Below are 13,365 nucleotides of genomic sequence, written 5' to 3'. Positions count from 1 at the left end.
GACATCAAAGTTTTGGAACTCATAAGATGGAGTCCTAGGAGGACAATAGGCTAACTCTCCCTCATTGGAGATCATCAAAATGTTAGCCAACTCAACCATGCTGAAGAAGATATCGACCCCCTCCACCCTCGAGGTGATCTTCATCTCCTCAGTGTCGTGATTCTCACATCGTAGATTGCAGTAGAAGAGCCTGACGAGCCTGGGGTAGTACTTCACGTTCGGCGTCAGGATACGGTACCACCCTAGGGCTTCGAAGCATTGGCGGTGGTGAAATTGACAGAAGTCTCATGTCCTCACATACTTCCTCGGGTCAACATTCCCATACTCGAACTTCTCCTAGTGATCTTGTTCCTCCACAGAGTGGAACAATCAGTGATCATACTGTTCTTCCTCAGGAATAATCGGTTGTGTAGCACCACGGTAGGGACGAACATGGAAACTAGACATGATTACAACACAAGTTCCTAAGGTTTAAGAAGAACAAAACCTAAGTTAGGGAGATTGCCAAAAACCAAAGGGAAAATCTCAAAACCTAGGTCAGAGAAGAAGAACACACCTTGGATGCATAGGCAGTGCTAATCAATTGCGAAATCGCAAGTGGAAGGTGGGGAATGGTTTGGAAAACCTCCTTTGGTCATTTCTCCTCCTTCTTCACAACAACAAGTAGGGTTTTGTGAAACAAATCCCAATCCCGAGCCTATATATCATGATTTTGGGTCCACCAGAAACACTAGACCTGAATCCAGTGAGTGTTTCCAATGAACAAAAATTTTCACAATTGTTCTCCATTTTGGTCATTGAAAATATCAGTTATATTTCCAGTGATCCAACCTATATTTTTTATGAAAACACCCTATTTTCGGTGAACATTTTTGGGAATAATTTTTTCATTTTATATTATAATATTTGCTTCCTTATTTAGGGATTTCCTCCCTATTATGCATGTGATCGGATTTCAATACTTGGTGGGCCCCACCTATGCATGCTCTAACCCTAAATTACTCCTTACATACGCATGCGGGACCCACTATGCATGTTAACCTTAACCATGCTTGTTACTTATGTATGTGTGATTAACTGGGATTCCTCAATAGGAATCATGTCACGCAGGAATACCCGATCCCGGTCTAATGCGTCACCTCCCGCTCCCCTACACAGAACCGGGGCAGACCGCGTAATGTGTCACTAGACCCACCTATTCTCATAACACAGGATGTTGCCAACATAATAGGCAACATGATGCATGAGGTGGAAGAGAGGCAAACTCAGTTCATAGCCTGGATTGATACCCAGATCCAGGCTGCTATTGGAGCACAGAATGCACCTCCCACACCCCTACTCCACCGGCACTAGCCCTGGTGCCAGCTATCTCAGCCACCCTTCAAACATCCGATGGGATACAAGGGCAAGTGCATGGATATGTGCAAGGATAGGTGCAAGGGCAGTTTCAAGGACAAGTACTCAGGCAAGTGCAAGGGCAGGCCCAAGTGCACGTAGAGGATTGGATTGACCTAACCAAAACGATGGAGAAGTTCTAAAGGCTTAGGCCCCCTTACTTTTCTAATATGAGTGGTGTCTATTTCGAAACCACTCAGTTGCACCTTCTGATTTTGTTCTTCCCCATTTTCAATGTTGGCCAAAGTATTAACCACTCCAGGTTCTCCGGCCACTAAGACCACCTTCCCCTCATGAATGAACTTCATTCTTTTATGGAGACTAGAGGACACCACCTTCACAGGATGCAACCAAGGCCTTCCCAAGAGCATGTTAAAAGTTGTCGGTATATCAATGACTTGGAAATCAACATCAAACTTCACCGGGCCAATCTTTATAGCAAGGGTAATGATGCCAAGGATCTTCCTCTTGGTATTATCGTATGCCCTTATGGTTTGGGTGGTTGGCCTCATTTCTTCCAAGTTGATGCTGATACTCTTTGCTAATCTTAATGGTAGCAGATTCAAAGTGGACCCATTGTCAACAAAAGCCTGGGGAACCACTTTATCAAGGCATTCAACTATAATGTGGAGAGCTCGATTGTTTTGGGTTTCCTTAGGAAGCTCAGAATCCAAGAACATCAAGGACTGCACTGCATATGTTGCTCCTACTAAATGTACAAGGTGCATCAGATTTATCTCGATCAGCACCTGCACATTAGCGAGAGACCTCAAGACTGCTTCACGGTGAGAAGGGGATGCTATCAACAATCCCCAAATGGAGATGTTTGCCTGAGACTTCTTGAGTTGAGCCAAGACTGGGTTCTCTGGCTCTTTCTTTATGCTGCTAGTTTCAACCTCATTAGCCCTTGGCTGCTTTACTGTTAGAGTGCTTGCCCTTGCAGTCTTTTCCACTTATAGTTTCCATCACATTGATTGGTTTTTTCACAATAATCTCGGTGGGACAACTATCTTCAGCATCACTGTTGGTTAAGGTGATTATCCCCACCATAGAATTATCTTCTTCTGATTCTCCTTCCCTGCCTTGGCTCGTAGCTTCTTGATTGCATTGGAAAGCTATTGGAATGCAGCGTCTACCGCCTCTACGATTATGTCATCTGGTCCTGTTTCCTCCAGATCATCCAATTGCTCCCGGTAGTAAAGATCACTGACAGTAACTTCCCCAAACATTTTGTCAATTTCTTCTACCCTTTCTTGCATTCTCAATGTGTTGGAATACACTTCATAGATTTTTTATTCCAACTCAATTGTGGAGTACTGTTCATCCATATAAACTTATGTCGGCTCTCCAGATTACCCCTCTTTCTCTGTATCTGATGTAGAATCATCTCCCTCCATGCATAGGGAAGGGTAAATGCCATTGGTTGGATCAGCTATTAGGTCATCATTGCCAATAGGGTTGACTGAGAAACATGTCGGATGTTCTGGTGAGTAATATTCTAACTCATCATCATAATCATTGTACCAAGGCCCTGGGTAGTCATCCCAGTCTGGATACCCATCATCCTCTTGAGAATCAGAGTCATCTCCATCCTTCTCATCTTCATTTTCATCCTCATGCTCATCGTCATCATCCTCTTCTTTGCTGATTTCACTCCCACTTGATTCTTCATCAGATTCCTCAGGACCATCAAATTCTTTGGCATCCAAATTCTAGCAGTATTCAGAGGGTACGGACTAAAAGATTTCTATAGGGTTGGTCCTATCATTACTGGATCGAAGTTGGACTAGTCTTGACTCATCATCCTCAGTGTCACTTCCTATATGGATTAAGGAAGTGTAATCTTTGATCTGCTCCCCTATGGCCAATGTGGTTACTGCTCTGAGAAGATCAGCTGTAATCTCTTCAATTACCTATAGATTATCTTCTGAAGTTACAGCAGGCTAAATTAGAGAAGTGGGATCACTCTCCTGGTCTTCCCCTAATGCATTTACTGACCCTATTGATGAAGTCATTTTTGGGGAATCTGGTAGTGTAAGCATATCCTTCCAATCGTACCCATCCGTCCATCCTTCTTTTGGCTTATACACTAAACCTTGAGAATGGGATTGGTATGAGGGTGATTAGGGATATGAACTAGGATGGTATGAAGGTGATGTAATGTGAGAGGTAGAATATGAAGATTGGGGGTGATAGGATGAAGAGGTTCCTCCACTTTGATGGTGCAGGAAAGGTTGATGATATGGCGGAGGCTGATAATGTGGTGGAGGCTGATAATATGGCGGAGTCTGGTAGCATGATGCGGTGGATTCTTCTGATGAGGAGGGATGGACTGGGGGCACCTGATCTTCTGACTCTTCCTTTGATGATTCTCTTCTTCTGGGGGTTCTTATGACTCTAGCCCCTTGACTCATGATTTTCCTATAAGCGTAGGCATTCATATGATTCTTTTGAGCTCTAGGTACAATGAGTTGAGTAGGGTCACTCTCTGTAGTTTCTTCATCTAGATTGTTCACATGATCGGGGAGTGGATTGGTATTGACGTTGGGAGGTTGTTTGATCTTGACCTCAATGGTTCCATTATCTACCAAGTCCTGAATTGCATGCTGTAAACCCAAACATCTTTAAGTACTGTGCCCCTTCTGAGTGTGGTAGGCACATTACTCATGATCTCTATACCAAGCTAGAGGAGGGTTGCTGATCACTCTTGGAGCCACTGTCCCTAGCAATCCTTGCTTCTTTAACTTTTTATATGCTGTCGTTACGGGTCCCAGATCAAAAAACTGCCTTCTTGGGCGAGAAGCCTTTTGGGCGGGTGCATCTGCTTGTATTATGAAGGGCTGTGAAGAAGTGGCTGGTGAGACTGACTACTGAACTGCACTTACCATATTAGTTTTCGGACCCTTTCCCCATTCGACTCAGGTGTTCTTGCATGCATCTTGGGAGGATCCTTGATATTGGGCCTCTCTCAGACTTCTGTTCTCCACCAGTGTGTCAGTGGCTATCAAGGCATCAAAAGTTTACAAATGCTGATAGTAAAGAACATTATATTATGGCTTTGACAAGTTCTCTATTAAAATCTCTACCTGCTCTGCTTCTGAAGGCCTATCTGCCATCTTGGCGGCCTTATCTCTTAATTTCATCAAGAAGGTGGTGAATCCTTTTTTAGGCTGCTATCTCAACGTCTCAAGCTCCCGATGTTTTACATCCACCTCAGTATTATATGAGTACTGTTTGGTGAAGGCCTTCACTACCGTCGCCCAATTCTGAGCTTGTGATGACTCCAACTTTGTGTGAGCCACCTCAGTGCTGGTCTTGATAGGGTTAACATAAAGGCTTGCCCCATCTGGTTATCTGCAAGTTGCCATGACTTGGTGATTCTGAGGAAAACCTTGAGATGAGCCTTGGGGTCTCTTGACCCATCAAATCTATCAGTCTGCCATTTAATTTTTTTGGAATTCTTGCTCTAGAGAAGAAACTCATTTCCTTAGAGTCCACTGCTTGGCCTTTTTAGCCTTTTCCTGCTCGAATCATGTTCTCTAACTTCTCTAACTGCTCTCTAAGCTTCCTTTCCTTCTCCGTCTCTGGAGGCTCAAAGCAGACGTGTGCTGCAAATTCCTCTTCTTCATCTTTGATCACTACCCTAGGAGGAGGGTCCCTGGAATAGGCCCCTCATTGACATTCAGTCGGGTAGGTGAAGATCCTCTCTGACCGGTTGGCCGGACATGCTTTGGTTCCCCTGAGTCGACTCGGAAGAATTCCCACAATGACCTATAGCTCCATTCTAGTCTACACCTCCTGTTAACGGTGTTAGCTCATTCCTGGGATCAACTCTGGGAGGGTTCTGAAGTGTATGCAATATCTGAGCTATCCCTCTTTTGACTTCAACTATCTCTGTCTGCAAGGTCTCCATGGGACGGACCCAGGCCTATTCGGGTGTTTCTATGTTAGGTGGATCCATGCTTACTGGGTTGTAATCACCTAGTAGAAGACAATAATCACCTAGTAGGAGACAATCTCGAGGAGATGACGGAGGTGATTCTAGATTTAGGCGAGTTAATCGATTACCCAAACGCTTCCAAAGGGACTGTGGTGAATACTTGAGGTGTGGAATTGTGCCTGAACCAATAGTGATTTATTTTAGGATTCTTGAATTCCCATCCCCTTAATCATACATTCACTAAATTAACAAACGTTAATTCATCAGGTCAGTCCGCTAAATGGTAGGGGTGGATAGGGTTTGATGCCCTTGGTCCACCCAATGCCATGAGCAGGAAGTTTATACAAATGGCTTGTTGAGAATATCCCCATAAGACATTCCATGTATTAAAGTCATGCTTTCCTTTCTCTTTTCTCACTAGGTGTGCTTCATCCTGATTTTCTTGGGACTTCTCAGGACTTGACGTGACTCTGACGGGATTGCCTCTGAGTCACATATCTGAACTTTTTCCTTAAGGAGGAGGGACACCTTTTATCCGAAACCCACTTTAGTAAAGCAATTCTTTACGATGGGAATATAGTGTAGGAACATTCCTTTTCAAGACCGCAAACAAGTTCTATAGTTAGCTTGTGGCGCTCCTAGCTTCTTCATATATTTTCTACATGATGGGAGTATGCGGTGGATGCAATAGGACCAACAAGGCTTCCTTGACAGAATCTATATACGCAAGGTACATGATCCTTTTGATATACCCATAGGTAAGAGATTAAGGGGGTGACTTCCTTACCCATTACTCATGACTACACACGAGGTTAAGCAATTGGTCATGGGGTGGTGGAATCGTGAGTGATTGTGTGCAAAAATGTAATGTAGGGTAACCATCATTCGATCTTAGAATGCCATAAAGTGCTTGGACCTCCCCGAGGGTGCTAGCACAAATACGGACATCCTTACCGTTTGATGACGCATTCGATCTCAGAATATTATGAAGTGCACGGACCTCCTCGAGGGTGTTGGCAAAAATACAACATCCTTGCCGTTTGATGATACCTTCCACTCTTGTACAAGAAGCAGGCATTATTTGCTCTCATAATACTCTCCATGATATGCGTTGACATCCCCGAGGGTGCAGGCATGACAAGGAGTCTCTCGCCAAATGATTTCACTTTGAGCACGATGTATAATGAGGTTAGAAAATAAAATTAAAAACATGGTTAGCCAAACATGTTTTCAAACAAATGTGGTGGAAAATGTTGTTGCATTAAAAGGTAGCATCTAGTATTGGAAGCTTGACATTTATTCCCCAGTGGAGTTGCCACTGTGAGAGTAGTGGCCGGTGAAGAATGACTATACATCCCTGTCCTCTCTCCTCTCTCCTCTCTCTCTCTCTTCACCTTCATGTGAGGGGGAGGGGTTTGAATCGTGTGTGTGCTTTGCTTGGGGGCCCCGCACCACCGTATTACTGCTTGGAGATATGTGGTGGCCTATTTCATAAGAGTGTAAAATTCATCATTTGAGACGGGGGTTTTGATGATGGTCTAATTTAAGGATCGGGATCATGCAAATGGGGTTTGGAGTCGCCACCTAGGGTTATGGGCCTAGAACTCGGGGGTGGGCCTGATTCCTGAGAAAATGGCCCAAATTTGGTCTGGTCCAAAGATTTAGGGTAAGTGTTAGGTTACAAAGTTGGGAAGGTTTTAAGCACCCAATCTACCCAATTCAACCGGTCTTCTTACTAAATGCTTTGGAATGAAAATTTTCTATAATTATTACTATTCAACATGTATGGCTAAGTTATCACACACATATACATTAATTGAATTTAAACCATTATATACACTAAGACAAGGTCTGTTTAAAGTCTACATTATGACAAGTTGGTTGAGAAATTATGCCTAAACTTAACCTTTGTTTTAGGTCAAGAGGGGTGGACCCCTAATTAGTATCGGCTTGGACTATTTTTTGGATTCTCCTGGCTCAAAGGAAGATGATTTTGACCTCCAACTTCCTTTCTTGAGAGATGCTAATTGTGATGGTATCCGGATAGAGTTCCGGCTAGGAATGGTCATTTTTGGATTTGAATTTGGATAGAGCTTCAGCTAGGGAAGGCTATTTCTGGATTTGTATTCGGATAGAGCTTCGGCTAGGAAAGGTTATTTTTGGATTTGGATTCGGATAGAGCTTCGGCTAGGGAAGGCTATTTTTGGGCTTGGGATGAGGTGGCACTCTGGCAGAGCTTCCGCTAGGGATAGGCTAAGGGAGGGCTAGGCTAAGGTAGCACTTCGGCAGAGCTTCCACTGGGAATGGCATTTCTTAAAAGATTCTAAGGACACTCGGACAGAGGTTCGGCTAGGAAAGGCTATTTCTGGGCTTGGGATGAAGTGGCACTCCTACAGAGCTTTCGTTAGGGATAAGTTAAGGGAGGGTTAGGCTGAGGTGGCACTTCGATAGAGCTTCCACTGGGAATGGCTATTTCTAGAAAGATTCCAGGGACACTCGGACAAAGGTTCAGCTAGGAAAGGCTATTTCTGAAAAGAAATGGGCTAACCTAAAAATGGATTGAAGAACTCCAAAGTCCCGAAGAACACTTTGAAGATCTGAATAGATTTTCAAATCTTAACAAAGATCTCTTCATAGACCCGAAGAACCTCAAAAGGGGGTTTTTCTATCTCAAGAACCTCAAAAACGCTCAAGAACACTCAAGAATACTCAAGAACACTCAAGGGAGGTGGCTCAAGAATATACTATTTTTGGCTAAAAATTGAATCTAATTGAGAATTTGGATTGAAGATCTTCAAGATCCCGAAGAACACTTTGAAGATCCGAATGAGTTTTCAGATCTTGACGAAGATTGCTTTGAAGATCAAAAGAAAATCAAGAGGGGGAGGGGAGGAAAATTTCCCTCTAAAAGAGGAGGGGGATTCTGGTGTGTTCATGTTTTTTTCTAAGGGAGGGGGTATTTATAGTTTTTTTTCCGACCAAATAGGAGAGGGGGAATCTCTTTATCCAGTGGATGGAAGGGGGGGTTCTTGCCTAAAGTGAAGGTATAGGATTTTTGTCCAATGGGTAAAGGGAGGTTTTAAAGGCAAAATGGGTGGGGAATAATATAAAGCTAGGGTCATTCATTGTTTGCTCTTGAATCTTCTCTTTGATCTGTTGAAACTCAGGATCCAAAGGCTATTTCATTATGATTTCTTCCCTGATGGATGAGTGTACTTGTAGAGCTACCAAGGACATAGTCAACTGTTGGACATCATCTGACTGATGCTCTAGTTCCAAGGTCGCTCCCTCATACAAGACAATTTCATCCATTAACATCGCCTCCTATACGAGCTCTGGGTTGATAGCTAGATAGGAAAGTGACACAGTTTGAGCTTTCCGGCTTAATGCATCTACCACTACATTGGCCTTCCCTGGGTGATACTAAATATCACAATCATAGTCTTTCATAAGCTCAAGCCATCTCCTTTATCTCATATTCAAGTCTCTTTGGGTGAAAAAGTACCTAAGACTTTTGTGGTCACTGTATATCTCACACCTTTCTCCATACAAGTAGTGACACCAAATCTTTAAGGCGAATATGACCGCTGCTAGCTCCAAGTCATGGGTGGGGTAGTTCTTTTCATAGTCCTTCAACTGTCAGGATGCATATGCTACTACCTTGCCGTGTTGCATAAGTACACAGCCCAATCCGATTTTGAAAGGATTGGTACACACTATCATCCCACCTGTGCCTTCAAGAATAGTCAACACGGGTGCTAACACTAGCCTCTTCTTCAGCTCTTGAAAACTGGCCCTTTGACCAATCAAACTTTATACTCTTCCTAGTCAACTTGGTCATTGGTACTGAAATCTGAGAAAAGTTCTCGATGAAGTGTCTATAGTAACCTGCCAAACCCAATAAACTTTTAATTTCTATTACACTCTTGGGTATCTCCCAGTCTACTATGGCTTTCACCTTATCTGGATCCACTTTGATTCCATTTTCGGACACCACGTGTCCTAGGAATCCAACTTGTTTGAGCGAAAATTCACACTTGCTGAATTTCGCATACAACTGTTGCTCTCTCAGTCTTTGTAGTACCATCCTCAAGTGTATTGCAAGGTCTTCTTCTGACTTTGAGTAGATCAAGATATCATCAATGAAAACAATGACCCACTTGTTTAGAACATCGTGAAACACTCAGTTCATCAAATCCATGAAAACTGCTGGTGTATTGGTCAACCCAAAAGATAACACCAAGAAATCATAATGACCGTACCAAGTTCTAAAGGCTGTCTTGGGTATATCACTATCCTTTATCTTGAGTTATAATACCCAGATCTAAGGTCAATATTTGAAAATACCTTAGCTCCTTGTAGCTGATCAAACAGATCATCAATGCGTGGCAATGGATACCGGTTCTTGATGGTTAACTTGTTCAATTCCCAGTAATCAATGCACATATGCTGGCTCCCATCTTTCTTCTTAACAAACAACACTGGAGCACCCCAAGGTGATACACTTGGGCATATGAATCCCTTCTTCAACAGATCTCACAACTGTACTTGCAATTCCTTTAATTCCATTGGTGCCATTCTGTACAGAGCCTTGGACATCGGGACAACTCCAAGAATTAAATCTATAGCAAATTCCAGCTCCCTATTAGGTGGTAGCTGAGTCAGATCATCTGGAAAGATGTCTGGGAACTCTTTAACTACCTCTACTTCCTCTAGAGGTGTGACCTTTACATCTAAATCAATCACCGATGCTAAGTACCCCTGACACCCATTTTCCAACAACTTCACCGCTTGCAGAGTGGAGATGAGGACCTTTTTAGCCCGCTTTATTATATCCACTTGGTATATCAGTTCTTTCCCTTCATCATCGATCACCTTGATCTGTTTCTCGGCACACATCACGCTTGCTCGATGTGCTAATAACCAATCCATGCCTAGTATAACGTCAAAGTTTTGCATGTTGAACTTGATGAGTTGGGCATCTAACTACTTTCCACTGATCTCAACGGTGCATGGCCCATATACCTCCTTCATTTGTGTAACTTTTCCTGTAGGTGTGCTAACTATCATCTTCTGCTCTAATATCTTGGGTGTCATGTCAAGTTTCTCAGCAAACCTCTTTGATGCAAATGAATGTGAAGCCCCTGAATCAAACAAGACATATGCTGGTATACTTGATACAGGTAGGACACCTAATACAACAATGCACATAAGTATAGTAGGTTATCAATATTTATCAAAAGGCAATTCTCAAATTAAATCATACCTGCAACCACTTCTGTGCTAGCTTCAGCTTCCTCAGCTAACAAAGCATACATACTTACTTGGGGTTGACTCCCTTGAGTCAAAGTAGGTTTGTGCCCAAAAGGCTGGTTGGTTGGTAAGGCTGGTCGGGCTCGATAATCTTTAGCGAAATGCCCATATGAATGGCAATTAAAGCAACAGTTATGTGAAGCTTGAACCAGAGCGGGAGCTCTCTAAGCCTGACCTTTAGCAAGTGGAGGGCAAGGTGGCCTAGTAGTTGTGGGCACCATACTGGTATTCGATCGAAAAGATGTAGTACCCGGCCCACTAACGGGTCGAGGAGGATAACCCGATGGCCTGTAGGGCTGCCTGTATGAAGGACCAAATCTATATGATCCACAGAAATTCTTACTCGGGCCACCAGAATCTGTATACGGATTTGCACTCTTCCACACCCCAGGTGTAAGGGATGATTCACCTTTCTGCTTGTCTTCCATAGCTTTGGCCTTCGGTACAACCAAGGCATAGTCGGTAGATTTAATGCCTCCAGTATCGTTTCAATGGATACCTTTAATCCTTTCATAAACTTCTTACCCTTTTCTTCAGCCGATTTCATGTGAGGGGGTGCAAAGTAGAATAGGGCCTCAAACTATTGCTGATAATCAAGGACAGACTTGATTGTTTGGGTTAAGGCTGAGAACTCTGCTTCCTTGCAGTCTCTAAAACTTTGAGGGTAGTAATTTGCTAAGAACAACTCCTTGAATTGCTCCCATGTAGATTCTAGGTGTGTGGCAAACAATATGGCCTTTGAGGCTTGCCACCAGGAGTTGGCCTCATTCTTAAATTGTAACCCCGCACAGATAATCTTTTGAGCCTCGGTGCACTCAATCACTTCAAATATTTTCTCAATCTCTTGGATCCATTAGTCCTGTTCCAAAGGGTCAATTCCCACCTTAGTGAATGTAGGTGGTACGTTCCTTTTGAATGACTCCACCACTCTTGTAGTATGGCCCATCGACGGAAAACATGATGCATATACCAGATGGTATAGGTAGGGAGGTGGCATTATATATGGAGGTGTACCCTGAGGTAGTATGGGTGGTGTACCTCCAACTTGACTCTGTGGGGTGATGCCAGGTGGTGTACCTCCAACTTGTGCGCCAACACCAGGCCCTCCAGTTGGACCTTGTGGAATATCTACCCAAGGAGGCTGACCGAGTAGTGCAACACACCATTTTTGTTGCATAGTAGTCATAAATGCCTACTGTTGCTGGAGAATCTACTGATGGAGAGTCTGATTCGATTGTTGAATCAAGTTCTCAACATCACCTGGGGTGAGTACCGGTGGAGGATCAGGAAGTGCAGCCATGGGTGGATCCTCATGAGCCACATTTTGATCAATTATCTCTTGAGGTTGTGGGTTAGATGCTTGCCCCATAGGTTGAGGCCTCCTATTGATTGGTGGCCTACCAACAGGATGGGGACCTCGAAGTGCACCTTGAGCGACACTCTTGGATCTAGTGCATACTATTGCTAAGTGTACCTAATTTGCATAAAAATTTCATGTAGGTTAGTATTGCAATCCATTACATAATTTCTCAAATTCTTGTGCGCAACCCTGTGCACTTACACCTTAAAGCAATCGGGGAAAAGTGCACATTAAAATTCAAATTTCCAGTTTGTATCCCATTATATGTGTTGGCCAAAATTCCCTTATAACTTTATTTATTTTCAAAAAAATGACCCTACAATCCATTGATGCAAGCCATGCAGGACCTATTGGGGTCACTGGGCACCCATTGCCAAAATCGACAGGCTTAAGATTTGTTGGCTGAAACCCACCGGCCGTACCCGAGAAGGTGTGACCAAAAGGGTTTTAAACCCCTGTTTTTGATGTTTTTCACTTCATTCTCTTCCACTACAACTCATGTGATTTTTGGGCGATTCCTTATGACTCAACTCACCAAATCAATGCAATGATCCATCCAAGTTGCATACTCTCCCATCCAATCATCAAGGTGAATTCTCAAACCCTCATTTTCCCTAAAAAATCTGGGTTTTTTCTCTTTCTAAATGGGAAAATCACCTATGTGGATAAAATATTAGTTTTTTTCTTCGATTCTCTCCATAGAAAATGAAGTGCATGTCATTTTAAAGCTTAGATTATAATTTCCTAGCATTTTGATCCATAGAATGGAACTGTTGGAGCATTTCCCCCCTTTTTGTGCCCTAACTAGTGATTTTGGGGCTTCTATGGTGCATTTCTCTCCTTTTATGTAAATCTAGCATTCCGGTTGTGATTTTTTTTGTTTCCATTGTGATTTTGGGCTTCTATTGTGTTTACTAATCATTCCATTGCATAATTTGCCCCAATTTGGACGGCATGGTTGTTTCTCAGTTCTTATATGGACTTGCCCCCTCCTTTTGGGCATAACATTTGGGGGATTTTCTGCCTAACTATTCTTGAACTTGTTGTTTATATTTGAGTCATAGCCCCTCAATTATATTAGCATCGTCAATGATTGTTTCCATTGAAATGTAAATTTTCCATTTGGCTAAACTTCCAAATTTGAAATTTTCTACATGTTAGGTCTATTTGTTTGCAACCGTCAATTTCTTATTCCAAATCCAAGTAGTGATATGCTATCTCTTGTTAAACTCATACCTTATCCCATGCTCTCTTGAAAGGATTTATTTATTTTCTATATTCTTGGACTCTCCATGGAATAAGGCTACTTTTCATTGGGATAATTGTACACTTCAATCATCACATGCCCCATCCCATT

This window comes from Macadamia integrifolia, chromosome 2 (genome assembly GCF_013358625.1).
Source record: "Macadamia integrifolia cultivar HAES 741 chromosome 2, SCU_Mint_v3, whole genome shotgun sequence".
Lineage (NCBI taxonomy): Eukaryota > Viridiplantae > Streptophyta > Magnoliopsida > Proteales > Proteaceae > Macadamia > Macadamia integrifolia.
This window is presented reverse-complemented; position numbering follows the sequence as displayed.